The following is a 26,399-nucleotide window of genomic DNA, read 5'->3' on the forward strand; positions in this document are numbered from 1 at the left end:
AATGGCGCAGCCCTATTGTCCTGGTCCCAAAGCCAGACGGTTCCGTTCGGTTCTGCGTCGACTACCGAGAGGTAAACAAGGTGGCCAAGTTCGACGCGTACCCCATGCCACGGGCGGACGTGCTGATCGACCAGCTGGGGGCCGCCCGCTACCTCTCGGCCTTAGATCTCACCAAGGGATACTGGAAAGTCCCTATGGCCCCCGGGGACCGCGAGAAAACCGCCTTCGCCACGCCCCAGGGCCTGTTCGAGTTTCTAGTTATGCCCTTTGGGCTGCATGGGGCGGCCGCCACTTTCCAGCGGCTGGTCGACCGGGCCCTCGCCCAGTGCCAGGGGTTCGCCACAGCATACATAGATGACATCCTCATCTACAGCCCCGACTGGCAGTCCCACCTACGTCACCTCCGCCAAGTGCTACAGGCCCTCTGCGGCGCAGGGCTACGGGCCAACCCCACCAAAAGCCGACTCGGATTCCAGGAACTGAAATACCTCGGCTTCCTCGTGGGGCGGGGACAGTTGAGGCCCCTCCCGGACAAGGTGTCCACTCTGGAGGCGTGCCCCCTGCCGAAGACCAAGAAGCTGCTGAGGGGGTTTCTAGGGCTGGTAGGCTACTACAGCAAGTTTATCCCCCAGTACGCTAGCAGGGCCAGTCCCCTGACGGACTGCCTGCGGAAGGACCAGCCCAACCAAGTCCAGTGGACATCCCAGCGGCTACAAGCCTTCCACGACCTCAAGACGGCTCTGGCAGGGTCACCCGTGTTGCGCAACCCCGACTTCGATCGGCCCTTCCTCCTCCAGACAGACGCCTCCGATAGCGGCCTCGGGGCGGTCCTGTCGCAGGACTACAACGGGCAGGAGCACCCGATCTTATTCGTCAATCGGAAACTTCAACCAGCCGAGCAAAAGTACGCCGTCATAGAGAAGAAGGCCCTCGCGGTCAAGTGGGCTGTTGGAACGTTGCAGTACTACCTCACCAACAACCCCTTTACCCTCGTGACGGACCACGCCCCCTTAGTCTGGATGTCCCGCCTGAAAGACCACAACGCCCGGGTGCTGAGGTGGTACCTGTCTCTTCGCCCCTTCAGCTTTTCGATCCGGCACCGCCCAGGGAAGTTGAACGCCAACGCCGACTTCCTGTCCCGGATGTTCACCAGCGAGGTACCGCCCGGCGCAACGCCAAGGGGGTGTGTGTCCGAGGACGGGCGAGGCGCCCTTGGACTTTGGCCGTCCCCCCCTCCCCCCGACGGAGACTCCGGCCCCACTCACCTCGAGCCAGGGGCCGGGGGACGGCGAGAGGCCGCGGCGGCCGCGACGAGCCCAGGCGCTCGAGGGGCCACGGCGGCGGCGAAGAGCCCGGGCGCTCGAGAGGCTGCGGCGGCGGCGGAGAGCCCGGGCGCTCGAGAGGCCGCGGCGGCGGCGAAGAGCCCGGGCGCTCGAGAGGCCGCGGCGGCGGCGAAGAGCCCGGGCGCTCGGGAGGCCGCGGCGGCGGCAGAGAGCACGGGCGCCCCGACGGCCGCGGCGGCGGCAAGGGACCCGGGCGCCCCGGGAGCGCCGGGGAGCGGGGCAGCCGCGGGACGGCGGCAAGGGAGGCCGGGAGCAGGAGAGGGCCGCCGGAGGCGGGGCGGGGCTGCCTGGGGCTGCCAGATGCCGGCGCAGGCGCCCGACGCCCGCACGGGCAGCGGCCAAAGGCTGCGGGGCGGGGGAAAGGGCTGGCCCACCCAGGACGGGAGAGCCAACCAGGAGCCCACCAAACAGCCCGAGCTACGCAGGGGGAGGCGGAGGCGGCCACCCCCAGTGAGGGAAGGAGGCAATAGGCTGGGGGAGCCAGAGGGGGGCGAGGCAACCCTGCAGACTCCCCACCAATGGGGCAAGGGGAGGTGGGTGAATTGGGCGTGGCCGCAGGTGGCCCAGGTGGTGGGCATGACGCTGGGAGGAGGGTCCTGGGAGCGGGGGTGGAGCTGAGGCGGGGGGAGGAAAAAAAGGGGATTTAAGGAGGCTCCTGAGGCAGGTCAAGGAGGAAGGAAGGAAGGAGAGTGGTGAATGCACGGAGTGAGAGAGAGGTGCACTTGACGCTGGTGAAGGAGGCCAGACTGCCCTGAACAGTACAGGGGCAGCTGGCCCGGGTGGAGCCACGTGCTGGCCAGTGCCACCGGTGCAGACAAGGGCCGCCCGAGAGTCTGAGGCCGCCTGGGAAGGAGCCTCCGACGCCCTGAGTACCCCCCCCTTTGCCCCACCGAGGCCCCAGGACGGACTCGCGGGGACCAGCCCCCCCAGACCCGTCGCCGCAACCGCCAGGGGGCGCTCCGCGGCCTGACAACCATGAAGTGTGATCCAAGTGTAACCCTCATGAGCTAGTAGGTTTACCCCAGTAGTGTGAAGTCTGGAGCTGAGGAAGAGGATGGCTGCTGGGGAGATAGATAAAATTTTGTGTGCTCTTATCACCTTGAATAAGGGCTGTAATTTCTAAGCTGAAGACTGAAGCCTGGTTTCCAACTCGTTACTTTATAAAAAGCAGGGCTTTTTTTCTGGGAAAAGAGGTGGTGGAACTCAGTGGTGGAACTCGGGACTACACAATGACATCACTTTGGGTCAGCTGGAACAAGGGGGGAGTTTTTTAAAGTTTAAATTGCCCTCAGCAAAGATGGTCACATGGCTGGTGGCCCCGCCCCCTGATCTCCAGACAGAGGGGAGTTTAGATTGCCCTCCGCGCTCCTCGAGCAGCATGGAGGGCAATAGAAACTCCCCTCTGTCTGGAGATCAGGGGGCGGGGCCACCGGCCATGTGATCATTTTCAAGAGGTGCTGGAACTCCGTTCCTCCGCATTCCCACTGGGAAAAAGCCCTGATAAAAAGACTCTGGCACACTTGGTGGACCCAAAAGTTGGACTTTACTTACCCCAAATTGGTACCAAGAAACAACCAGTAAACTGAACTGAAAGAAATCATTTGCTGCACGTTTCTGTTCTGTTATACCTATGTATTTAGTTATAAAAATCTATTGTATTGTTCTGTCTGTTGAAAGACTTTGACTTAAAAAACATTCTTAACTTATATTTGTCTTGCTAGTTTGGTTCCTAATTTAGCCCCATAGAACCCGTATAGAAAGAGATCATACCAAGACATGCCTTTCTCTGCCCATGCAGCAGTATGCACTTTAAGAGTGATGTGAAGGTCCAGGAAAAAAGATCTGGGGAGAGGGGAAAGGAAAAGGACTAAGGACTATTTTTCAATTTATCTGATAGAAAATTTGGGGAAGTACTGGGGGGAAAAAACTCCTAGGAAATATTTTCTCTTTCGGAATGCATGAAATGCTTCTTAAGGCAAAGTTTTTCAAACTCAGAATGAACAGCATAAAAAAGTCTGGGGACTTTTCAACTTTTTCAGTGGAAAAAATGGACAGTTTGGAGTAGTGCAGAAAAAATTTCCAATGAAAAATCGTGTGTGTGTGAGAGAAAAAAACTTGTTTCACAAAGCGTTTCATTCCTTCCAAATGCAAAGAATTAAAAAGCCTGAGGACTTTCTCAATTTTTCCAATGGAAAAAATGGGAAATTGGAAGGGGAGGGGAGTATTGGGGAAAAAAACTCTCATATTCCATACACAACACTCTCCAGTTCCCCGCCTTTTCAAGTGCCAAAACAGCTTCAGGGGTGGGGGCACCTGATTTGGGCCCTTGCAGCATTTTTAAAGCACTTTATGAGGCTTAAAAATGGTGGCCATCATCCATAGTCTGGACCAATAGATGCTGTCACATCTAGTCTGGCCCTCAATAAGAAAATGTCTGTCCAAATAATATACTTCCTGTCCAGGGACGAACACCCAGAACGCCCTGGACTTGCTACAGATCCCTTACCCGAGGACTGACGGCACCCTGGCTGCAGGCACAGAGAGCCTGGGGGAGGCGACTCAGCCCCTGCCGGCAGGGAATGAAGGGCACATGGAGCCAGTCTGGGTGGCCGGCAAAACACGCCGCCAAGTACAAATGCACGCCTGGGACACTGATACCTGGCCAGACAGGCTAGAAGCCCCTACACCCACCCCAGGTGGGACCAGCAGGCCTGACGTCCACCCCAGGGGACCAGCCAGAACCCAGGAGGCCAGTCTGGCACCTTGTGAACAGAGGCGGAGGCGGCCAAGGCGCGTCACCTGGAAAGGCCCTGCTAGCCCCATCCTGCAAGAAAGTATAGGAGAGCAGGGAGGAACGGGAGGAGAAACACCTGAGAGCTCCCCAGATGGATGGCATCATGAGCACTCTGCCCAGGGCTGGGAGGCAGCCCAGGGATAGGAGGGAGCCTGGGAGGAAGGGAGGGGGAAGTTGGAAGAAGCCCTATCAAGGCAGGCTCAGTAGAGAGGTCGTGGTGGGTGGGTGGGTGAGTTCACTTGGCAAGGGATGGTGTAGGAGGGAAGAGCAGAGGCTACAGCTGCCGCCATGGCGGAACCTGACACTTCCTTTTGTTTACTACAGAATTTGTTTTCTTCCTTCAACTTTAATTTTTTGCTCAGATGGAAAAAAATTAAGATAGAATGTGGCAGTTTGAAACTCTTCCTCAAGTAATGGTCATACTTAGCATTTTCCTTATAGAAAACTAAAATATTTATACTTTTAAATTAAATATACCAGATAGTACTACTTTATATGCTAAGTTATAAATTATGCATTTTATGTTGTTCAATTTAAGTATGAAAGGAAAGTAACTAAATAAGCATTGAACATATTTCAATATTTCCCAGAATTTCTGTTCCTGCCAGGAAAAAAATACCTTTCCCCTGTGGCTTCAAAATCTCCAGAAATTTTATTCTGCTTAGAAACTATGTACCGAGTAGATCTTTTTTCTATACCACAAACCCTTACTCTGTTTTGAAAGAGAACAGTTTTGTTAGGGAAGAACTTTGCAATGAAAATACAAGTTACTCACCTGGGAGGAAAAGAATCGCCCAAGGAAACAGTTGCATTATACCCCACTTTTTTTGTTTCATATCTTATCAATGTCTTTGAACAGTAAACTGTTCCTCTTGAGGATGGGTGTATTTTCTTCTTCTTTCTGTATAACTTAATGCAGCTGCGCAGTGTGTTTCCGATTCTTCTTCCTTCCTCTCCCAACATCTAAACCACATTTCTTTCACTCAACTGGAAACATTAATCATTCTAGTTGGAGGTGGGGGGAGAGGATTTGCCAGAGCAAACTGTCTTTATGTAGGATTAAGATATTGTTACACTGCGTACCATTTTTGCAGAGCATAGCTGAGGCCATGCGCTACATTTTTTTAACTTATAAAAGTGTTCCTTAATCTTCTATGTTAAAATGCATGCAAAGTGAGTTACACATAAGCTATTTGAAAAACAGATAATGAAAGTTTAAATGTTCATTTTTAAAAGCCTATTGTTAAAAGCCAAACTGTCAAATATCAGCAAGCATATAGTCCATTTTTTAAACCTGTTGTAGGCCTATGTTTTTAATATCTGGCTAAAAAAAAAAAGATATTTTTCATTTGATCATACATTTAGAATTTTATTTCCACATTCCTGTATACGTTCCCCCACCTCTATGTGGAGTAGGGTTGCTTATCCCCTGGTTGGAAATCAGAAATGAAAGCAGCAAAAGCACCATGAACAACTAACTAAACAAAAAACGAAACAAAAAAATGAAATAATAAACAATAATGAAAGAAGTTTTCAGTCTCTCATGTATTCATTAAATCATATAACATGACTGCCACAAAGAACTCAGAGGCTCAACAATTAATCAATCCGACATTCAAGAATCCAACATTCAAGAATAACTTACAAAGGGGGCGTGGCGTCGACGGAGAGGAGGAAGGACGCTTAGTGCAAGAGCTCCATCCTCCCCCCTCCAATTCCCCTTTTAAAATCATCACAACGAAAAGAAACACACTAATTATGGGAAAGCAGATGTCCGAGAAAAAGAGGCACCAGGTAAAGGCAATAAAAAACTTACAGAACTTTTTTCCGAGCCGGGAAACAGCACTAGAGTCTGGGAGGCAGCAGGGAGAAGAAGACAAAATGGTGGGCGCAACTAAAACTGCCGAAATAAGCTCACCCTCCCAACAGGATAGCTTTTCCCAATTAATAAAACAAATGGAACAAAATCTGCTTGACAACATAAAAATGTTGTCACAGCAATTTACAGCACAATTTGCTGAAATGAAAATCGAATTAAATAAAGCAACCCACAGTGCTAATAAAGTGGTAGAAATAAACAACGCAACTCAGATAGAAGTCAAAGAGCTTCAGCGTAAAAATACTTATCAACAAGAAAGATTATTAAGGTTGGAAATGGCTGTAAGACAGAGGAACGTTAAATTTAGAGGATTTAAAGAAAATATTAATACAAATGAAGAGCTGCCTAACTTTTTGGCGTCATGGCTAATAAAGCAACTGCAGTGGAATGAAGACAAAGATGAGACTATAAAAATGGAAAATGCTTATAGGGTAGGATCAAGAAGCAGCAGGAAGGAACAAGCATCCCAGAGACGTCATTGCTGCCTTTCAAGATGGGAACATTAAGAAAAAAAATTCTTGCAACTGCCAGAGCGAGGGGAGCACTTGACTACAACGGAACCCCAATATTAGCCTTCACTGATTTACCACCAGAAGTACTGAGCAAAAGAAGAGAACTGAAAAGAACATCTGAGGCTCTAAAGAAAGCCCAAATCAACTATAAATGGACTAATCTTGTTCATCTAGAAGTCACACATCAAGAACAAATTTACAGAGCTATTGATCAAGAGTCTGGAGAAGCACTTCTTAGAGCCATTGGAATTGACCCCGCAATAGAAATGGAGAGGAACACTCAGAAAAGAAGAATGTTATCTGCCTTATCTCCCATTAAGAATAGCAAAATACCAGTTCGTTTGAATTAGAGGATTGTTCTCAATAAGCAGGACATAGTTTTTCATGTTGTGAAGTTAATGAAAAAAGCAGTTAATTAAGATATCATAGGGGATTGGGGTGGTAGGGGGGATAGGGGGTAATTGCACTTAGCCCTCATTGTCTTTTCCTGCACTTGGAATTGGTATTTTATACCAATAGCCTGTTAGGGTTTACCTACAGGTCACCGTGTCAGGATTGTCTATATGTGGGGTTTGGGGAAGGGTTGAAGGGGAGGGGGGTGCGGTGGGAGGGAAGAGAAAGTCAGGAGAATTTATGGTTGATAACTATCTTTAGGGGGGAAAGAGGGGGGAGGGGGAGGGAAGAAGGATTTGGTCTGGGAATGTTGTAATGATTCAATGATAGTTACTTATTATAGCCCTTTTTCTAACAATTTTCAAGCATAAGTTTATGGCTAAAGTTAACCTTTTGTGTAACAACTTCAGACTATCTACCTTATATTGTAAACCACAAAAGTCTCACTAAGAATACTTAAAAGCTTTGTAACTATCTCGTATTGTAAGCATTATTAATATTAATTAAAAAATTGAAAAAAAAGAATAACTTACAAAGATATGGCAATATTCAAGCACAATTAATAAAGTGCAATATGCTCATCTGCAATGTATCAATAAATATAGGTAAGAAAGCGACCAGCACTTATAAATATAAAGTGACAGTGCCCCGAGTTACAAATAAAGTACAATGGAACAATGAAATATACAAAATTCAAAGGGAAATGCCCACCAAGTTCAAAGGAGGAGATATTCCATAGTTGAGGTGTAACTGCAACAGGGGTACTAGTGTTTCTGTCCCGTTTCTATTGTCCTTCTTCTGGGAAGTTACCACACTAAAAAAACCCAATTCATATACACAAGCAGGGGTCATTTTGTAGAAAAAGAGCTGGAGGAACTCATTAGCATAACTCATTAGCACAACTCACTAGCAAATGCCACGCCCCTGACATGTGACCTCTTTGGGGAACTGCCAGAACTGTGTTCCTGTGCGTTCCCCCTTGAAATGAGCCCTGTACACAAACAATAAAAATATATTACACAATATGTTGAAAGTTAATAAAGAGTGATGCTCTGATATACTTACAAAGGAAATCACAATTCAAAAGCAAGAACATTCCCAATTCATCTCAGGCATACATCAGGGACAGCAACAAAGTAAAGGAAAAGCTGTCTAATTATAATGAGAAGCCGCTGAGGGAAAACCCTTCCTTCACAAATTTAAAGAGCCAGAACAGTATGCCCATACTGTGATTAAATCAAGTCAAATAACAAGACAAATCCATGTAAATATTTAAACCTGAAGGGGAAATGGTATTTAACTTAAAAATCCACCACGCCTCCTTTCTGAGCAGATCTCTTTTAATGAAATCAGGATTGGTAAATGTACTGACATATAGTACAGTAAAAAGCAAGTCCCTGCCACGATGACCTATTTTTGTAAGTTTGTGACCCTTATTGTTGAATGTCTGACTGATCAATTGTTGAGCCTCTGAGTTCTTTGTGGCGGTCATGTCACATGAGACTGAAGACTTCTTTCATTATTGTTTATTATTTCATTTTTTTGTTTAGTTTTTTGTTTAGTTATTTGTTCACGGTGCCTTTTGTTGCTTTCATTTCTTCTTCTTCTTCTATCCCCTGGTTGGGGCAGAAGACCCCCTGCTCCCAGCCTTCCCCCTGCCACCACTCACCTGGTCAGCGGGGGGGGGAAGGGGGGGAATGGGACTCTCGGGGTACGTTCTTGGCGCAGTGTGATGATGTCATTCCTGGAAGTGACATCATCACGCCATGCTGGAAATGTGCACGTGCTTTGTGTGCACATGAAGACATTCAAAAGGTGAGTGCCGGCTCCCCCTCTTCCACCAGGAGGGTATGGGAAACTGGCAATCCTAATGTGGAGTGTGATATTGATGTAGGATGACAGAAATTGTATTTGACCAATTTTGGACTGTCTTCTTTTTCTTACATTTGGATTGGGTATGCATTGCTCATTCCATCCATCTTTTAGAACTCTCCTGTGACTTAGAGCAGAACTACAAGTGACGAAAAGCACGTGTTTAGCACGTGAAAAGGTTTACATGTGTTAAAGCTTTTTCCTCACCTGTTCACCACAAAGACTGTGATCACACTGTCTTTGTGTCCTTTTTTGCACGTGTTTCTCCACGGTCCTCCCGCAACAAGGAAAGTATCCCATGAAGCACTGCAGCTTTGAGCATGCTCAGATCTTTATTCTGATTATTCTCTGTGCGGAATAATTAAAGGCCTTGAACACCAGGTGGCGCTCTTATGGACCTCTGCCGAGGGAGGGGGGGGTGGGGGAGAGAGAGAGGCGCCCGAGTGTGCAGGCGAACCTGTCGACTCACCCGGTGCAGCCCTGCTGAGGGCCGCACCGAGCGAGCTGTAGGCTTTCCTACTCTGCCGAGGGAGGGGGGGGTGGGGGAGAGAGAGAGGCGCCCGAGTGTCAAGGAGAACCTGTCGACTCACCCGGTGCAGCCCTGCTGAGGGCCGCACCGAGCGAGCTCTAGGCTTCACCTGCTCTGCCGAGGGAGGGGGGGTGGGGGAGAGAGAGAGGCGCCCGAGTGTGCAGGTGAACCTGTCAACTCGCCTGCGGGGGGGAGGGGGTTGAGAGCCGCACCGAGCGAGCTCTAGGCTTGCATGCTCTGCCGAGGGAGGGGTGGTGGGGGAGAGAGAGAGGCGCCCGAGTGTCAAGGAGAACCTGTCAACTCCACCCGGTGCAGCCCTGCTGAGGGCCCCACTGAGCGAGCTCTAGGCTTGCCTGCTCTGCCGAGGGAGGGGGGGTGGGGGAGAGAGAGAGGCACCCGAGTGTCAAGGAGAACCTGTCGACTCACCTGGTGCAGCCCTGCTGAGGGCCCCACCGAGCGAGCTCTAGGCTTGCCTGCTCTGCCGAGGGAGGGGTGGGTGGGGGAGAGAGAGAGGCGCCCGAGTGTGCAGGCGAACCTGTCGAACCTGTCACCTGCACCGGGTGAGTCGACAGGTTCTCCTTGACACTCGGGCGCCTCTCTCTCTCACCCACCCCCCCTCCCTCGGCAGAGCAGGCAAGCCTAGAGCTCGCTCAGTGCGGCCCTCAGCAGGGCTGCACCGGGTGGAGTTGACAGGTTCGCCTGCACCCTCGGGCGCCTCTCTCTCCTACCCACATCCCTCCTCCCCCACCTTCACAGTCGGGCACCTCTCTCTCCCACCCAACCCCTTCCCTTGGCAGAGCCGGCAAGCCTAGAGCTCGCTTGGTCGGCCTGCATACTCGGGCGCCTCTTTACCCCACCCCCTCCCCCCGGAGGCATGACATGTTCACCTGCACTCTCAGGCGCCTCTCTCTCCCACGCACCCCCCCCCCCCCCGCTCTTGCACCCCTTCCAACCCGCCTGCAGCTCCGGCGGTGAAGCCCTGCTTTCAGGGCTGCACCGGGCGGGTGAGCAGGCGCCATGTCACCAAAGTGAGTTGAGTAGGCACAGTCACAGTAAACGCTTTATTATGCTGCTCCACTGACAGAATGTTGAATCACACAGCAATAGAAACAAAACACTAATTTAGCAAGAGTCATCTCATCAAGATGAAGATTGGTCTCTTTTTTATAGATTCATGTATGTTTGTTTAAGAACTGTGCCCTCGGCAAAAGCTGAGCGAGATTCATAAAGGGAAATGACAGTTGAAGTCAGATGAGGCTATTCCCCCCCACTAACACTCAGATACAATAGCGCCATCTACCTGTTCTAGAGAGAGTGACAGGAAGGTGAAAGCAGAAGCTTAAGAAAATCGACTGTCTGCGAGTGGAACTCAATGGTATCTCATCGGACACGGGCTAATATGACTAGACGTATTTCCCAACACGTGCATAGGAGCAACACGTGTTCATCATGGAGCAGAAATGAACACGGGCAGGTATGATCAGATGTGATTTATTCACTCGTTGTACTCGTGCTTTTCATCACTTGTAGTTCTGCTCTATGTAGAGTTAGGCCAATCTCTTTGGGATTTTTTGGTATAGGAAGTCTAATCTAAGTCTTGGCTGAGATATATGAAGGATGCTTGAATTGGATGATCCTTGGATAACCAATTGGATGAACTGGCTAACCCAGCAGTTCTACGATTCTCTGAAAACTTGCTAAAACTTCAGCTGATGATAACTTGTTCTTGAATGATCTACCCCCAGCGATTAGAAGGGGAAAAGCACTTAGGGCTATGTCTGAACTAGCAGCACACATTAGTTTAAATTGTTAATATCTCTAGCTGCCTTGCTTCGGTGGGGCCAGGTTGCAAGCAAATGTGCAGAAAGGTGCAGCTCTAATGTTTTTTAATGTCCTTGTTATTGCTCTGATGCTGGCTTCGTATTTTTGGCACATTTTACCCTCTTTGAAGTCCATGCATACACAAGTGGCTTGCTCTTTGCATTTTGAGGACAGGCTTAATATCTGCATTTTCATAGAGCCATCTTTGTGGCCCTTTATACAATGCTAACTTTGAAGACCATGCAAACTCTGAAGATGTTTATGGGAAGAAGTGTATGGGATTGTAAAACAGACCAGGGTTGAAGAGCAAAAAGAGAGCTCTGTTCAACACAGTAGAAAAAAGCAAGAGTCCAGTAGCACCTATAAGACTAACAAAATTAGTGGTAGGGAATGAGCTTTTGTGAGTCACAGCTCACTTCAAATATCTGAAGATACCTGGTATCTGAAGAAATGAGCTGTGACTCACAAAAGCTCGTAGGTAAAGGTAGTCCCCTGTGCAAGCACCAAGTCATTACTGACCCATAGGGGATGTCGCATCATGATGTTTTCTTGGCAGACTTTGATTACGGGGTGGTTTGCCATTGCCTTACCCAGTCATCTACACTTTCCCCCCAGGAAACTGGGTACTCATTTTACTGACCTCAAAAGGATGGAAGGCTGAGTCAACCTTGAGCTGGCTACCTGAACCCGGCTTCTGCCAGGATCGAACTCAGGTCTTGAGCAGAGCTTGGGCTACAGTACTGCAGCTTACCACTCTGCACCACGGGGCTCCTTGCACACATTGTTTCCTTCCATAAAAATAATAGAAATTCAGTGCTGTGACATTCAGCTCTCATTATGCAAGCAAGATGGCAAACCAATTACTTTGTTAATGTCTGCAGAGTTTTGGGGTTCTTTTTATTTGCCCATCTTCCAATGCCAACACAGACACCCTCTCTGACCACTATCCCTAATTTGCCCTCTTGTTCTTTTGAGTGCCTGAGTTAGTGGGAGTGCCTCTTCTCAGATGACACCTGCTGACTGCTGATTTTGCAAGTATTTATATTTTTAAAATCTGCAGCCTGATAAAGCAAGGACACTTTTATAGTCAATCAAGAGAATTTCAACTAGTTAATCAACTAGGGATGCAATCCCAAGAACATTTTCCTGGGAGTAAGCCCTGCTGAATAAAATGGGATGTATGCCTGAGTAGACCTGCTTAGGATTTGTCCCTAAATGTTGCACTCCTAGGAAAAAGATAATAAAACCTACTATGAATAGTAGTAGAACACCAAAGCAATGCTCATAGTTGCAAAACTTCTATCTAAATAACCACGGGTTATTTCGTAGAAAAAGAACTGGAGGAACTCATTAGCAAAACTCATTACCATATGCCATGCCTCTTGCCATCACCAGAGTGTGTCATTAGCATACCTGATTTGCATGTGCCACACCCCCTGGCATCACCTATCCTGGTTGTTTTGGACCCAATCCTGGCCATTCAGGGCCAAAATTGGGCCCAAAATGGCAAAAAGGGGCTGAAAATGGCCAAAAAGGGGCCCAAAATGGTCAGGATCTGGCCGCTGCTGAGTGGGAGAGTGATCCACCACCTGTCAGAGGCTTGATCCAGGCCGTTTTGGCCCCAATCCAGGCTGAAACGGGCCCAAAATGGCCGAGAGTCAGGTGGGCGGAGTCACCTTACATGGGACCTCTTTGGGGAACTGCTGGAACTGCATTCCTGTGCGTTCCCCCTCGAAATGAGCCCTGCAAATAACCATCACCAGGGGATCTGACCAAGCTATATATTTGCCAGTCACTCCTTAAGGTGGTCAGAAGTGAAGGTATGTCTGTCCATCCCTTTCATTCAGCACATCAACAATTTAGTGTTTTAGTTGTCTGTCTGTGAGTTCAGATCATATGGTCCATTTCCCAGAAAATAATCCAGAACTCAAGCACACGATCTGGGTGCACGTATGCTCAGTTTGAATGTTAAGCCCCTATGTGGACATGCAGAGACAGGCAGATACACTGGGTAGGTAGGAAATTCTGACATGCCCTCGATTCTCACCACCACGCGTTGGGGAGTGATTGGCAGATGTGTCATCTGACCTAGTCTCTGCTAAGAAGTTAAGAGTTGTACCTCTTTTGTGAATGGCTAGCATTAGCATTGGTAGCAACAGTTCATTTGTATACCGCTCTTCTGGATAGATCAGTGCCCACCCCGAGCGGTGAACACAGTCAGTGTTATCATTATCCCCACAGAACAGCTGGGGAGCTGGGGCTGAGAGGAGTGGCTTACCCAAGGCCACCCGGTAAGTTCATGGCAGTAGTGAGATTCGAACCAGCAAAGTGCTGCATCACAGCTCAGCCGCTTAAGCCTTGTGCTACACCAGCTCTTAAAACCCCTGGGATTATAGCCGGTATGTTCTAGCGCATGTTAAAATGAATAGTACAAATAAAAAATAGTCTAGGATGAAAAATTAGACACTGTGATGTTTTCCACATGGGGATAGGTTTGTGCTGTTTCTCTACTGCGCCAGCAGCTGCAAATACAGTGCCGTGGCAACAGGGTCTCCTTTCCACATAGTGGATTCCCTCACATTTTCCCTGCCCCAGCCCCACGCAATGGCCATTCCCCCTCCAATGCCGCTAGGGGAGCTTTTTTTTTTAAAAAAAAAAAACATGGCATACCATTACAATGTTATAACAATCTATCAGATTCTCTGAATTCGTTTTTTTAAAATGAATTAACAATATGCCTTTATTTATACTCAATGAAAATAACTAGAGACTTACTTAGTTTTAACCTAAGTTCACAGAAGCATTTTACATTCACAAAATAAAAGGCATCCACAACAGAAAAACAAAATAGCTGAATAAACATTTTATAATCCTTACAAAATTAGCAATGTGCAATTTTAAAACCCTTCCAAAATCAGGCAGCAATAAGACAAAGCATAGAGAACCTAGCATAAGGGGGGGGGGAACCCTGGCAGACAGATAAGAAACATTTATTAATTTTGATTTACTATATTATTTCATTTTTCCTCTAAAGACCTGAGTGCAGCATATATGGTTCTTGCTTCTCAACTAGACAACAACCCTGCAAGATATGTTAGGCTGAGGGATCGTGATAGTGGCCCAAGGTCTCCCAGCAAGCTCTCATGGTAGAGTGAGTGAGGATCCAAATCTGGGTCTCTCAGACCCTAACCGCTATACCACACCACTGTAGTTTACATAGGACAAATTCAAAACAAAATTGATATGAAATGTTGCAGTCCTTTATCTTGAGGGATGCAGATCATCATGGAAGCACTAAGCATATATAACCTGGACAACAGACAACCATCTCTTCTTCTGCAGAGATATCAGAGTTCAACCGCCTCTTATCCAGCAGTGAATGGCATCCAGACAAATGGGAGAATTCTCCTCCCTAGCCATTACCACAACTTATGTAAATCAGCTATTGAGCAAGCATATATTATGAATTAAGGATCCACCCCCACCCCCCGCCCATCTGACAGAGATTTGTAGGAGTTATTTTAAAAAACAAACTTACAATAAACAGCACTATTTATGTTCTCTGCTAAACAGCAGATCCCCCCAGTCTTGGGCCGTTTTCACACTGCTTACCTTCTCTCAGAACGACCTCGAACGCCGCGCAAAAAAAGCGGAAGATCGTGTTTTCTCGTGCAAGATTTGCGCGACGTCGCGCAAATCTCGCGCGAGAAAACATAATCTTCCGCGTTTTTTGCATGACGTTCCAGGTCGTTCCGAGGGAAGGTAAGCAGTGTGAAAACGGCCTTGGCAAGTAACACTTTACAAATCCCCTGGCCAGAAACTAATAGATCAGACGGGGGCTGGACAGAATTTCAGTCTTCTGAAAACGTCTCATGTATACAATTTACCAGTTTAGTATCTATGGTAGAGACAAAGTCCCTTTCCTTCACTCCCAATCCCTTTACCAAATGGGGTTCCCATCCCATTGGAAACCATGTCAGGGTACAATGCAGTTTAGTGGGACCACAGAAAGGTTCCATTGCCCCCCTCAGACATAATGTTTTAAAGAAGAGGGACAAACCAAAGAGTTAGAAAGATAGGAATCAGTTTACTCTTTGCTCTTTACTACTCTGGAACTATCCTTTGATGTGTAGAATGCTGTTCTCAGGGACTTTCTCTTTGTGACACCTCATCTTCCTCTCATTGTCACACTTTCTGTCTTTCCTCTCCATCTGGCACCATGGATGCAAGACCTCCCATCTTGCCACTAACGGTGTCCTTAGACTAGAGAGCTAGATAGAGATCTATATCTCACATTTCCTATCATGTATGGAGTTCACACAATACAGAACTCTCATTTCTTTTCTAAAGCTCAACCAAGGCTCTGAGTGTAAGTTTGCTTCACACCCAGAAAGACAAGCTCCTGCACCCCACGTTTCTTTGCCTGCTATGCTACTCTGCTAACATTTTTTTCTATCGCGTCATTCACACATTAGTTGTTGTACATGCATGTGTGAATGAACCCTTTTAAAGTTGGACCTGGGTTGAAACTCTTCTTCTAGATACCTGTGAGCTATTCCTCCACCTGTAAAATGGGAATAGCAACTTGTCTCTTAGAGATGTTGCAAAGACAAATAAGGTTGTGTTTGTGCAAACCATAGTCCCTGACGTTTTGCAAGCTCACAGTCCAAATATCCTGTGCTGCAGGGAGCTTCGTTGAAATGAATTGAGGAAAGTGTGTGAAGTAGCAAAGATTTTTTCAGGACTGAAAATAAATCCATGTTTCAAGACATTAAATACTCGGCCTCAGGCAACTCAGAAATATCCTTCCTGAATCAGCAACTAGTTTCTTTCTAGGGAAAATCCCTGATAATCGTTAAACCCACTAAACCCTTTTATAAACCAAGGTAATCCTTTGAGCATCTGGTATAATTCAGATCTACTGTGCTCCCTTTTAATATACAGGATCATGTAGACATGGAGGAAATGGCAGCGTCAGAGGGAGAACTTTATGATTTACCATAGAGTCTAGGAGAAACAGAAGTCCTGGAGTGACATCAATTCCTTGTTGAGCTCTCTTCTCAAACTCCATCCTCCCCAGGCACCCCCCCCAAATCTTCAGGAATTTCCAGTCATGAGTTGTAAACCCTGTTCTTGTATACCAACTTCTCCCTCCCTTCCTCTCTGAGACAGAAAGGGCATTCCATGACAAGTCAACAAATGGGGGTTGCATCATATTCATGGATTTTGTTGAAATTTAGCAGACATTATACATGTTGAAATGTGTGTCAAATGTCATTTTACTTGAAAGGTGAATTTGGAGAAATTATTATTCCTTTCAGTGATTTAAATATATATATATATTGGCTGTAGATATATTACAACATGTGCAATAATTCTACAAAATTTCAACAAAATCTGTGACTATGATGCAGCACTTAAAACATCGGAGGTTGTTGATCTGGCATTGACAGACTCTGTAGCTTTTAAAAAAGGAACTATGTTGCACAAGGCAGTCACTGCTGAGGCCGACCGCCTGCAATTTCTGTCAGTATCGGCAGAGTTAATTTAGTTCCTTGTCCTTCTAGAATGGGAACTTGATTCCAGTCAGTCCCAACAGCACGATCTGTGAGAAGACAATGATGCAAGCATAGATGTGTATTTTACACCCACACCATGGGACTTCAGGCAAAGTTCACCAACAGTTATTTGCCTAAAGGAGTCCTTTGGTTTGGAAAATTTCCAAGGTTTCAAAATGATCAAATTTCTCAAACTTCAATTATTTCTTAAATTTTAGTACAGAAACAGCCTTTCCCCATGGGGTTGCAATCCTATGCACACTATTCTGGGAGTAAGCCCTACGGAACGCATGAGATTTACTTCTGCACAAATTTATATAGCCTCCCTTTTTCACCCCCTGTATTTGGCTTTGAGTTTCCCACAGAGTTGGAAAAAGGACTCACCTGGGACAACAGTCACTTGGAATCCAGTATCAATCCCTACTCTCTCTATGGCACACCAGTACATCCCAGCATCTTCCTTCATGAGGTTCTCCACTCTCACCGTGAAGCAAGAACAAGTATGATTGTCCTTGATAGACGTTCTGCCAACCTTTGCCACTGCCTCTGAGCCTTTGGTCTTAACAACTTCAGTACAAGAACTCCAATAAGCTCCTTTGCACCAATATTTATAATACGTATGATAACTTTTATCATATTGACATGTCACAGACAGAGTCCTGCCCAGATATCCACTTGCTGTGCTGGGGCCTCTCAGAGCAGATGTACAACCTGAAAAACAGAACATACAGACAGTATCTCAAACTCTTGTGCCTGTCCTATAGCAGAAAATGATCAGACTACGGTGTCCAGTGCTGGATCAAAACTGGCATCTTTGTGAACGGGATGCACAGCTGTAGGTGGCTATATAGCTGTTTATGTAACAAAATAGTGTAAAACTATGTAGAGAGTATTTGGTTCATGGAATAAGAAAACTGAGCAAAGTATGATGAAGTGCCAATGTCAAGTGGTTGTCTCTCTCGCACACTGAAGTCTCCAGCCTGAATCAAGATGTGTAACTAATAAACCATTTTTAATGAGCAATCTCTGATCTAGGGCAGTGGAATTTTTAATTTTCTGTTACCTGAAAGATCAATTAGGTACTATGCTAACACAAACAGAAGTCTTTTTTCACACAAAGAAATGCATTGGCAGCATACATCAAAAGGGCTATTATTAATTTTTATTATATTTATATCCTGCCCTCCCCGGAAGCGGGCTCAGGGTGGGTTACAACAGAAGATAAAATATACCAGATAAAATCACAATAAATTAACACAGCTTTCTAATAAAACACCTGCTCACCGTATAAAAAACATATAAACATCTGACGGAGGTGGAAGTGTGGCTTAACCATGTGTGGTCACTCATATATAGGGGGTAGATGGTCAATACCCCCTACAGACATAGAGGAGACCGGGAGAGAGGCTCATTTGGTGGAAACCCTGATGGCCTCAACCATACGCCTGGCGGAACATCTCCATCTTACAGGCCCACCTGAAGGAGACAAGATCTTGGCGGGTCCAGGTGTCCTTAGACAGAGAGTTCCACCAGGTTGGGGCCAGGACCGAAAAGGCCCTGGCCCTGGTTAAGGCCAATCAAGCCTTCCTGGGGTCAGGGACCACCAGTAGGTGCTTACCAGTTGATCTCAGCACCCTCCGGGGAGTATATGGAAAGAGACGGTCCCTCAGGTATGCTGGTCCCAGTCCATTTAGGGCTTTATAGGTTAATACGAAAACCTTGAACCTGATCCAGAACTCCACGGGAAGCCAGTGTAGCTGCTGCAGAACTGGAGTTACATGTGTCCTGAAAGGCACACCCATCAAGACACAGGCAGCAACGTTCTGGACCCACTGTAATTTCTGGGTCAGACTCAAGGGAAGCCCTGCGTAGAGTGAGTTACAGTAATCCAATCTGGATATGACCATTGCATGGGTCACTGTTTCCAGGTCACGGGTTGAGAGATAGGGAGCAAGCTGCCTGGCCTGCCGAAGATGGAAAAAAGAGGGAAGATGGCCCGGGCAGAAGCCAGACTGGAATGGGTCCAGGACCAATGCATCTTCCAAGAAAGCCTGCAGCTGCTCCACCACCACCTGTTCAATCACCTTACCCAGAAACGGGAGGTTCTAGACTGGGCAGTAACTGGACGGGTCGGTGGGGTCCAAAGTTGTTTTTTTCTGGAGATGCTTCATCACGGCTTCCTTTAACACCCTGGGATAAACCCCAAAGCTCAAAGATAAGTTGATAATGGCCTCCAGTGAAGCACTCAGCCCATCCACGCTGGCTTTCACCAGCCACGAAGGGTCCAAGGAGCACATAGTGGGCCTCACCCGCTGCAGGATCCTGTCAACATCCTCCTGGGAGACCAGACTGAAGTGATCTAAAATCGGCCCAGAAGACAGCCAAGGGGTCTCCAGTTCCCTTACTGTATCAACCATGGCAGGCAGGTTGTGGCAGAGAGACAAGACTTTATCTGCAAAAAAAGCTCCCAAAAGCCTCACAGCTAATAACTGAATTATCAATTTGGCAGTCTCCCTCTGAGAGGGAGACCAGGGACCAAAGTACTTGAAACAATTTTGCTGGGTGTGAGCTTGCAGATGCTATGGAGGTGGCGTAGTAATCCTTCTTTGCCACCTTCACAGCCACCTTGTAGGCTTTCATAAACACTCTATAAGATGATCTTGCTTCTTCATCACGGCTTTGCCGCCACCCTTGCTCAAGCCATCTCAGAATTCACTAGAATTCACTCTGAAAGCCTCTCCATGGTTATTCAAAAGTAAGACCCATTAACCTTAATGGTGCTTACTCCCTACTAAGTGGATTTAGGATTGCACAAAAGGCTTTGTATTGAGTGTCCATTCATTCCAGAAGATGAGATATAAAATGGGTGTGGTTTTTAGACCAAACACTTTGATCGCTAGTACACAAGTTTCCCAGCTCTACATGGAACTATTCACGGGGTAAACTGAAAGCAATAATCAAAGGCAATGGTTTCATTTGATTATGCTTTTTTTTTTAAAGCTTCCATCCCCTATAGTAGAATCTAATCCTTATATATAACAAGCAAGAGCTGACTACATGACGTTTGCAGAAAAATCTGATTTGTAAAAATCAAGCAAACTCCTGCCCCAAATATTAAGAGCGAGGGTTAAGAATATGTGATTAAAAGCCCGAGCAAGGTTAGAGGCACAAGCCGTTCGGCAAGATCCAAAGGGCTTTTAGCTTGTCCCATGGATCCCAGATCAGCCCTGGAGTGAATGGGTCCCTCCTTTCCTGGTTCTTTCGTTAATTGTATTTGCATATATGTTTCACGTAAGCGGCTTTGGGTCCCGTGTTGGGATAAAAATGGCATATCAATAGAGAAATAAAAAAGCCTGAAGAAAGAAAAATACCCAGAACAACAGAGTTTGGATGGCTAGTGCGTGATATTAAAGTCATGACCATCACTGTCAGAGAGAGGAGATGGAGGGCAATCTAAACTCCCCTCTGTCTGGAGACCATGTGACTATTTTCGCTGAGGGCAATTTAAACTTTAAAAAACTCCCCCCTTGTCTTCTGTTAATGAAATCAGTTACTTCTGATAATGAGATAACCATTCATAGTCTCTATTCAATCCCAGCCTGACTGAGTTAAATTTATGGGAAACTGCTGAATTGGAATTCATATGTAAATTTGACTCAGTCAGGCTGGGGTTGAATAGAGACTATGAATAGTTATCTCATTATCAGAAGTAACTAATCCCATTATCAAAAGCTACTGATTGCATCTACTTCCCCTCCTCTCTCCACCTATATATCTGACCAGTTTTTTCTTACCTCCATGCATCTGAAGAAGAGAACGGTGATTCTCGAAAGCTTATGCTACAGTAAAGTTGGTTAGTCTTAAAGGTGCTACTGGACTCTTTTCTATTTTTGCTACTACAGACTAACACAGCGAACTCCTCTGGATCTATATGACCTCATAGCAGATAGGTCAATGACAGTGTTTAGAAAAGGAAAGTGCATTTAGGAAAGGAAGAGGCAAATCTGCAAATTTACGATGGTGACTGAAGCATACCAGAGAACTTCAGAAGAAAATCAGTTTGTTTTTTAATAGATTACAGTGAAGTTTTCGACTGTATGGAAAGTTAGTTTGAAAGGAAATGGGTGTGTCACACAACATCTGATTGTTTTGATGTACATCCTGTATTCTGGACAAGAGGCTACTGTTAGGACAAAATATGGAGAAACAGAATGGGTTCCAATTGGCAAAGGTGTCGGACAAGGATGCATTTTATCTCCCTGTATGTTCAATCTGTATGGAGAATATAAGGAAAGATGGATTAAGTTTAGATGAAGGTGGAGTGAAAATTGGTGGAAGAAATATTAATAATCTGAGATAAGCAGATGACACCACATTACTGGCAGAAAATAGTAAAGACTTGAAATGACTCCTGATGACGGTTAAAGGAGAACGTGCCAAAGCAGGATTACAGCTGTACATCAAGAAGACAAAAGTAATGAGTCATCATGACTACAGATTACTCACACAACTTTAATGCTGACAATGAAGAAATTGAAATTGTTAAAGATTTTCTGTTCTTTGGCTCAATCATCATCAACCAAAAGGAAGACTGCAACCAAGAAATCAGAAAGAGATTGAGACTTGGAAGAGCAACTGTGAGTGAACTAGAAAAGATCATTAAAGATAAAGATGTCTCTCTGGGAACCAAGATCAAGATAATCCAAACTATGGTATTCCATATTACTATGTATGGATGTGAAAGCTGGACAATGAAGGAAGCTGTCAGGAAGAAAGTTGATTCACTTGAAATGTGGTATTCGGAGAGAGTTTTATAGATACCCTGGACAGCCAAAAAGACAAATAAGTGGGTTCTATATCAAATTAAGCCTGAATTCTCCCTAGAAGCTAAAATGATAGAACTGACTGGCTATTATCATACTTTGGTCTCATCATGAGAAGAGAAGACATACTGGAAAAGACAATAATGCTAGGAAAAGCTGAAGACAGTAGGAAAAGAGGAAGACCCAAAATGAGATGGAATGGCTCAATGAAGAAAGCAACGGCCTTCAGTTTGTAAGACCGATAAGGCATTTTGGAGAGCATTAATTCACAGGTTCCCCATAAATCCAAAGTGACTTCATGGCACGTAACATACACTCAGTCATTTCTTGAATGCTTACATTTTTAAAAATCTGTTTTCCTTTGAATGCTGTGCGCTCCCTTTTGCCAATACATTAAAGAACTTTAAGAAGTTTCCTTACGAGTGGAATCTACCAGATCATACATTTCTTTTGATCTTGTCTTATTATATAAAACACCGGGAAATGGCTGCAATAAAGAAGAAAAAAGTCTTTTCTCCCCCCACCTCTTCAGCCTTTTTGTGTCTTAAACAACTTAAATGGAACTAGAGGCATTTTTAAATTAAAAAATAACTAAATATTGTGGTATCTAACACCCCAAAAACTAGCAAATATTTCATTAAAAAAATCTCCATATTGTTGGAAAAAATGTGGTGAAATAGGCACGTTCTCTCACTGTTGGTGGAGATGTAGGTATATAACAGAATTTTGGGAAATGGTTTTTAATCACATTTTTCTCATTACATCATACTCCATACCTTTCAAACAAGAACTGATTTTTCTAGATTATTGGGAAAACTTATCTTTGCCAAAAATCAGATGTGACTTAATCACAACGTTATTGGTGGCAGCAAAAACTGCAATCGCTTCAAAATGGAAGTCACAATCTCCCCCATCCCTTAATCTATGGTACAGAAAAGTCTGGGAACAGTTGATAATGGAAAAGATAACGGAAAGCATATTAATGTCAACAAATCCTTTATTAACATCAGACCTATACACAAAATGGAGTCCTTTTTTTGAGTTTCTGTCAAACAATTAGATATAGTTATCGAGCTTGCCTTATCAAACAATTATTAATCTTGAAATATAATAATATATACTTTATAGAACTAAGCAGAACATAGATTCATTAATATGCAGTTCTTAGCTAATAATTAATATATTGCAATAGATATTTAAGGACATATTTTTTGTGAGATATACTTGTTAATGTTTCACTATGCTCTAGTATTGTGAACTTTTCTCATGCATATATTCGAATATATTTTGTTACTGTGCATGTTTACTAATATAAGTTTTTTAAAAAAATAACTAAATATTGTATTTAACATAGAGGGGAAAGGTCAGGTGAAACCAGGGGTTGAAAAATTCTGAGGTAACTCAATATAGATAACTCTGAGGCAAAATCAGTACATGCACATACTTTAGTTCTAATGTTTCAGACTAATAAGAGTTTCTTAAACTCTTCACAGTTACTTAATTCTTTATGTTGAGAGGCTTTTGTTCCAGTGTTTTCCCAATCACTCTAGTACACTTTCTTTGAATAGTTTCTTACTCTTTTGGTTTTAAGAAGGCTGGTACCCTCTTTCCAGTACCCAAACCCCTTCTCTTCAAACACCAGTACTTGTCTTCAGATTTTAACTGAATCTTCAGGTCTCCAAAGGCAGTTTCTAACCACACCAGACCAGGGATCTCTTCACTCTTCAGAGCAAACTCCTTGTTTGACTAAGTAGGGAAATTCTCTTCTGACTAGAAGATCTATCCCAAATAGGAGTCTGTGCCTACTTCACAAACTTCCTTGCCAACTTTCCACCAGTTCTCCTGTCTGTGTTAAATTGTTCTCAGTCAGGGTTTAATCTCCAAGCTGTCAATAGTCGACTCCTCTCAAGCTAGACCTGAAATCAGACTCCCTTCTCGCCAGCATTCAGTTCAGAAATCTTTCTCTGTTCAGCTCATGGTACTCAATCAGATTCCTTGGAGCAGCCTGTCATTCAAGGCTCTCTGCTTCTGTAAAGAATTAATCCTTAACAGTCCTTCGGCTGTCTGTATAGCATTTCTAGGCTTTTAAAAAGTGTGACCCGTCACAGCCCCTCTCTCTACCATCTATTACAGTTTACGTTTATTGAGATACAGCGATGGTAGAATTACAGCGAGTACTAATGTGGCAAGGGGGAAATCATACCCATTACAAAATACTGGTATAGGTTTATTTGAAAGCATTGTTTCATAAACTATTACAGAAGGACCTTGTGTCCATACTAATTTGTACAGATGGATCTTCTACACCATCCTAATACTAGCAGAATGTGGGAGAAAAAGTAATCAAATCCAGCTAAAAATGGTAAAATTTTACATCATACTGTAGATATGTAAATTATAACCTTACAGCAAAAACAGTTACAAAAATTTAAATTCCTAAGATGCCCAAAGGCTGCAGATCTGGTGTCCCTAAACCTCAGAAATCCTTTCTTTTTTCTGGGACAATCTCCAAATCTGTCTCCATCTGGCCATCTCCCCATTCAATCAACAGGCAAACATAAATTTCTCACCTAGCAGAAGGAAGACGAAGATTCTCCCCGTTAAGTGAAGCTGCAGCATGCTGCCGGCCCAGCACCATCCACTTTTTTCTGCACCTGCTATTTTAAAATTTAACGGAGATACCAACTTCTCTTTTGGAATGCTACGATTTGCAAAGTGTGTGGTTTGTGCTAACTCTAGTCACTTCTGCTTTCCTCCCCCAATTCTGACCACGCTGTCTGTTCCTCATGGTGTCAGGGAAGCCAGAAGAACTGCTGAAATCTTGCAGGCTTGGCCCTGTAATGAATGAATGTGTGGGGAGGTAGGGAAAGTAGAAAGTAGATCTGAAGAAAGGACAGGGGCAGATTTGCCATCTTTTCCTGACTCAGCATTTATAGAAATACTTACGGAAAAGAAGAGACGCACTGTAATCTCAAAAAGTAGACTTTCCGTTTCTTATTGTCCCTACGCAATTTCCAGGAAGGAGTGGGGGACGGTAAATGCATGTAAAACCATTACCGAACATTTGATTCTGATGTGAGAAGAAAGCAAAAGAGGTTCACCGATTTATTTTTGTTTAAAACACTCGCCACCTATTTTTCTCTCTAAAGAGAAACTCAGAGAATATGGAACACATGGCTAATCGTAACAAGAGCTTTTACTGGTCATTTCTAGACTCAGGAAAGGCTCCCAGTTCTGGGATCCCACCTGAATCTGTGGATCTGAATCTGTAAATGACACACATCGGCATCCTCATGCCCACCAATGTCCACTTCGGTCCTGTTGGCCAGCTGTGCTCTGGGAGTGGGGTTCTTTGCTTGGAACTTAATTTCCAAGCACACATAAGCCTGATTCAGATGTATGTGGAAAGAGGCGTGCCATTTCCTGACCTGAAATGGTCCTGGAGAGCCCCACTACGGAACTGTATGTCATCTACCAATACATGGGAAGTCCCCAATGACGCAAATAGGGTGTCCCATGGAAGTTTCAGGTTGGGGAAATGGTGGGGGGATATTTAACCCTTCCCCTCACGTTACAGATGCAATTTGAATTAGGGACCTGTGAACCTGCTTTTTAAAAGAACAAAATGTTTAGGATAGGAACACATTCTAGTCATTACTAGAGATGGGCACGAACCGAAATACAAACCAAAGTTCTTCACAAACTGGGCCATTTTTCAGTTTGTGAACCAGTGGTTCATCAGAGGGCATTTCTGACGACCTGAAACGAAACGCTATGATTTTTAGCCCGGTTCATTTGGTTCATTTTTTGGTTAATCACTGCAGACAGCCTGGCACTGATCAATCAGTTTCCTAGACAATGGGGGTGGGGGGAATGGCTTTCTGCAGACCTTCTGCTGCCCCAGAAGTGACATTTTCATGAACCAAATGAACCAGTTCGCTAACTGGGCAATTTCATGCCGGTTCGTGGTTTGTGAAATGCGACGAACCATGAACCACAATGATCTGCCATTTTCCGGGTTCATGCCCATCTGTAGTCACTACTAACATTACTTCTGATTTTCTCGTTAAGACATTGTAGAGGGCAGAGATAAGCACCTCACCCAAGTACTTAACATTTGATTAATTATAGATACCGTCTACTTATTAGTGAGAAGTTTTACAATATGTTCACTGAACCCTTGTGTCGTGCATCTGGTTTAGCCCTGGACTGTATCTCCCTGTGTTGTGTATCTCCTGGGTATCTCCTAAAGCAGTAACTGGAGTTGATTTTTTTAATTCATTTATTCATTTATACTCCACCTTTATATCATTCTCCTCTCCTCTACTTAGGAAAGTGTCCTATCAGCACAATCCTCTTAGGCAAGATCTGTATATGACAACTAATTGGTAAATGTTGCATATTTGCTGAGTCATTCTCTCCCCTTCCCTTCTTAAGCCAGGTCCTAGACTAAAAAAGAAACTGGGTGTTTTTACTCTTTACCAAATATAGTTTATGTTCCATTCTGGACTGATTACAATATTTATGTTAAAGAACAGGTTGTATTCTGTTTGGTTTCAGTGTGTTATCTGTCTGCTCAGTTTCTTACCTTACCCTGAGAGATAATATAACACCATCAGTTTTAGTTTGGATGATATGGAAATCTTACAAATGGAAACAATAGAGGTATAAAATTAGATTAAATGAAATACCAAGAAATTTAAACAAGAGACTAGATATACTGATCATCCCAGAGGTGATCATCCCGGAACTGTACTATGCAGACAGCTCTTTTGGCAGGGCATTATTCTCACACCCCTATGGAACATCGCACGTGCATTTGTGGAGAACCTTTCCCACTACCAGGGCTTTTTTTCAGTGGGAACGTGGTGGAAC

The 26,399-nt window shown here is 45.0% G+C and overlaps 1 protein-coding gene across 1 annotated transcript in view; it reads left to right on the forward strand.

Moving 5' to 3' along the window:
• RAB37 (RAB37, member RAS oncogene family) overlaps positions 1–26,399 on the forward strand; it is a 99,970-nt gene that overhangs the window by 32,173 nt on the left and 41,398 nt on the right. The window lies entirely within an intron of this gene.

This window comes from Eublepharis macularius, chromosome 4 (genome assembly GCF_028583425.1).
Source record: "Eublepharis macularius isolate TG4126 chromosome 4, MPM_Emac_v1.0, whole genome shotgun sequence".
In the NCBI taxonomy this organism is placed as follows: domain Eukaryota; kingdom Metazoa; phylum Chordata; class Lepidosauria; order Squamata; family Eublepharidae; genus Eublepharis; species Eublepharis macularius.